General features: G+C 33.3%; 1 long non-coding RNA gene across 1 annotated transcript; it reads right to left on the reverse strand.

Moving 5' to 3' along the window:
• Positions 1-1,693: 1,693 nt before the first annotated feature.
• On the reverse strand, positions 1,694-3,749 carry LOC135193829 (uncharacterized). The gene is made up of 2 exons (XR_010309453.1): positions 3,535-3,749; positions 1,694-1,939 (listed from the first exon to the last, which is right to left on the reverse strand). It is a non-coding gene; the product is annotated as an uncharacterized LOC135193829 (long non-coding RNA).
• Between the last annotated feature and the right edge of the window lie 656 nt (positions 3,750-4,405).

Raw genomic sequence — 4,405 nt, forward strand, 5'->3', positions numbered from 1 at the left:
ATATATTAAACCAATATTTACACTAAAACAAAAAAGTTCGTAATTAATACACTGGGATAACTATTGTAAGTTAAAGAGATTTTGATACTTGATTTTTTTTATTTATTTAGTAAATTTTTATTTATTTTCTTTTCGACATTTGAAAAATATTACATAATAGTTATTATTATTAAGTTTTGACAGTTAACTTAAATACATATAAGTATTATAATTTTTAGTAAAAATGTGCAAAGATAATTATTGTCGTATGAGATTTTCAAACTGTTGTAACTTAATATTTTAGGCGACTGATATTTCTTTATTATTGATCGCACAGATTATTACAAAATAGCGATGCCAAATGTTGAAAACAATATCTCTGTACTAAATTAATTGACTGAATTTAAAGTATTATTCTGTCTATAAAATGTTTTAGATCTGCGGTGTAAAAAGGATTATAATTCAAATATATATTAATGTTAAATCAAACAGAATTATATACATTAGAATAATTTAAAATATATATATATATAATTAGGTTAGAAGACCTCATTTTTGAACGTTGAAATTTTTTTCGTATTTGTAGGGTGTTTAGTGTAAACGCATGTAACAGGGTACCTGTAGGGTGTCTAGTTACATAGCGCTCTGGATGGAAACGTCCTTCTGATGTAAGGATTGACGTAGAGTCCCTTCTAAGACATAAAAGCCTTCGCGGGACTCTTGGTATATTTGAACAGCGAAAATATAAGAGTACAGTCCCGTGCGCATGGCGACACGTCACCACACCGTAGACCGTTAGAAATTTCATGACGTCACCAGTCTGTCTGTCCTGCTGCATTATATGTGTCCCAAAAATACCTACATAACCGAACCAAAGGTACATAATTTTAACAGAGTTCAAACTAAATACATTTTTAGATCTGAATTTTGATCGTTTTTATAAATTCGAATAAGTGTAATCATAAATATGAGTACAGAAGTAAAACCCGCGCGTAATTCATTCATTGTCACGGTCACGACCACCAACTTGTGTCTGTTTAGCAGTCATGCCATGCTCCCAATGTCACGTAAGATGTGATTAAAATTTCATAAGATGCCTAATATCTTTGTGTGAACACTTACTATCCCATCCCAATAGGCCTCCTCTCCCGTTGAGGAGGAGGTATGGAGCATATTCCACCACGCTGCTCCAATGCGGGTTGGTGGAATACACATGTGGCAGAATTTCGTTGAAATTAGACACACGCAGGTTTTCTCACGATGTTTTCCTTCACCGCCGAGCACGAGATGAATTATAAACACAAATTAAGCACATGAAAATTCAGTGGTGCCTGCCTGGGTTTGAACCCGAAATAATCGGTTAAGATGCACGCGTTCTAACCACTGGGCCATCTCGGCTCTTATCTTCGGCGTTTTTGTACATAAATTATTAATTTGGTTACATAAATGTTATGTAAAGTGAATATCGATTATTCGTTTTTAGAATAGAAAATACTATGAACTATTTTGTATGAAAAAGTTTATAATATAAAAGTTAAATATTAATTATTTGTTTTATTTTTAAGATATGTATTATTTAATAATACACAGTGTGCTTATAAGAGTAGAGAGACCATTTCAGTAAAGAGCATATGTGGCCCCGTGTCCCCCCCCCACATACATTTTCTGTCAAAATGAAGACTATAAATACAAAAGTAATGTAAGAAAAAGGCCATTTAATTTCCAAAATATATTGTCACGCAATAACTACTATGATATTAGGGGGGTAAAAGACATATGTACTGGTGGAACTGTGGGTATTGACCCCAAGTCTTTGGAACAATTTTGTTTTATAATCAAAGACACGATTAATGAAAGAAATATAGCCATAGTGGCCCAAAACATCAGGACCAAGCCGAAGCGAGCTCTTCTCCACGGAACCGCGCTTCGCGATGCAAGAACATCCTCGTAACTCAGAGGTCTGTAACAAAGAAAAATGTATTTTATGTTTAAAATAATTGATATTTATCTTAGATCACAGTCGAAAGTACCATATACCTTAGGTAGGAAAAAGTAAGGTAAATTGGTGATTTTTATTTATTTATATTAGGTACTTGGACTGATAATAAGTGGTCAAAATCGCCTAGACATTGACGCTAAGAAATATTATTTTTATAGCCGGTTGTTTCATGGCATCGGTTGGTGGACGAGCATATGTGCCACCTGATGGTTACTGGTCACCACCGCCCATATTAACCATTCCTTACATCGCCAATGCGCCACCAACGTTGGGAACTAATATGTTATGTCCCTCGTGCCTGTAGTTACACTGGCTCACTCACCCTTCAAGCCGGAACACAACATAATTGAGTACTGTTGTTTGTGGAAAAACAAACAATAATAATTTTCGCAAATTAGAACCCAAGTGTCTTAATTACATTTCTACACTTTTATTCGTTTCACTACAACTATTTTGTCTTGTTATACAATGATGTGATTATTATGATACGGTCGATGCTGTCAAGACATTAAACAATCAGGCTTTCTATCACAAAGAAGACTTTTGAAGTTCTGTCATGTATCACGTTATACGGTAGCCTGCATAGTTCTAAATAAGTTTGAGGGTATGAAATCATGCTGACAATATGCTGCAAATTCTAAAAGAGCAAATAAAAATTAATTCAATCATTACTTTACGGTGTAAATAAACTAAATTTAGGCAAAATTAATGCCCATAGCAGGTATTAACGTTGGGGAAACTAACCTCAGCCTTGGACGTCTGAAACTTTACTAAGTTTGTTTCTTGTCATTAGAAACTTCGAACTATAATAAAAACATTGGCTGCGCCGAAAGAAATTCTATGATCATAACGAAATAGATGATCGACTATGCAGCTAATGTTTGATTTGCATAACAATACATATTTAATGTAGACTAAATAAATATCCACCAATAATAATATTCACCAATAAGAATATCGGAAAAATCATAAATTTATTAACATAAGAATTGATAACATTAAGTGCTTAAATATATACAAATATGAATTAAAAATAGTTACTGTATAAACTCTTGACCGCGTGGAATGGTGGCAAGAATGCTAGCAACATTTCCCCGTTGAATCGCAATTCCGATCCTCTGGGCTAAAAACGAACCAGCCCTCCTGTCACCAGTGGAGGCAATAAGGCGAGGTTTTATACTTTTGATGAAGCTTTTTGTACCATTACTCCAAGGGCCAAGTGTTTCGACAGCAAATGGGATAAAAAAGTATTTTGACATAAGACACGAATATTATAAATATATATCAAGACTTATAATGTTATGTAATCAATTGGTTATTTTTAATTGATCGTGTCTCGTCCTGTTCCCTCCAATCCAAAAAAAAACATCCAAACCTCTATATAATGAAACCTAAGGCAGACAAGCGTCATTTAGACAAATGACTGCAATACCGGAAAAATTAGAATACAATTCTAACTGTCGAAATTATCAATAATTACGTAATCATTAATTATTTTAATTATATTTTGCTTTATTGCTTTGAATTATTAGACAAAAAATACATCAAACCGTAACCTGTAAATCCTAAACTGAATGTCCGAAGCAGTCGGAGCTAACAACGGTTGCCTTTCTCCATCCATTCTCATAAATTATCTTTCACGCTATTAAACAAATACTAAAATATGACACAGAATAAGACGAGCTGTTCTTATTAAGAACAGTATCAAATGCGCATAAAATATATTTCTTTGAACTCTGGTTATGACAATACAATCGACTGACATCGATAACAAGACTCATATTCATCGCCTCGCCTTTAAAAACAAACATGAATGTGTCACTTTATTGGTATTATATATAGATTTGATAGCAAAGCTTTGCGCTTTATAACGTGCGAACTAAATATAAATGTTATTATGCTAACGATAAGTGTTTCGAAGCAAATAATTTTTATTAATAAATTAAAAATATTAAATTTGTTTGTTAATTAAAATCTTTTGTATAATTTCATGTCTACTTGATGAATTTAAAAACACAAGTTATCGTTGGTGTTGATGGTAAACCTCTGTTGATGCACTTCTTACGCCATCACACTCTATACGACTTTTTTTTATAGTTTATGTTATAGGGTGTAAACGAGCAGGAGGCTCACAATGTCACAATGTCAATGGACATCTGCAACACCTTGCTTGCAGGCGTTGCCGGCCTTTAAGGAATGACTACGCTCTTTTCTTGAAGGTTCCATAATTAGTTTAATCAACGAAACAACATACTTCCAATTATTTTTCTCTGCATTATTGTCTCAAAAGTGTAAAATTATTTAATTAAAACATACATACAATTAATTACAATGTTCTATATCTGCCGGACGTTCCACTACGACCATATTTTGGCCGAACTCAAGGTTATAAATAACTGTGTTACAAGCAAAGGTGCAACAGTGATG

This window comes from Vanessa tameamea, chromosome 19 (genome assembly GCF_037043105.1).
Source record: "Vanessa tameamea isolate UH-Manoa-2023 chromosome 19, ilVanTame1 primary haplotype, whole genome shotgun sequence".
NCBI lineage: Eukaryota > Metazoa > Arthropoda > Insecta > Lepidoptera > Nymphalidae > Vanessa > Vanessa tameamea.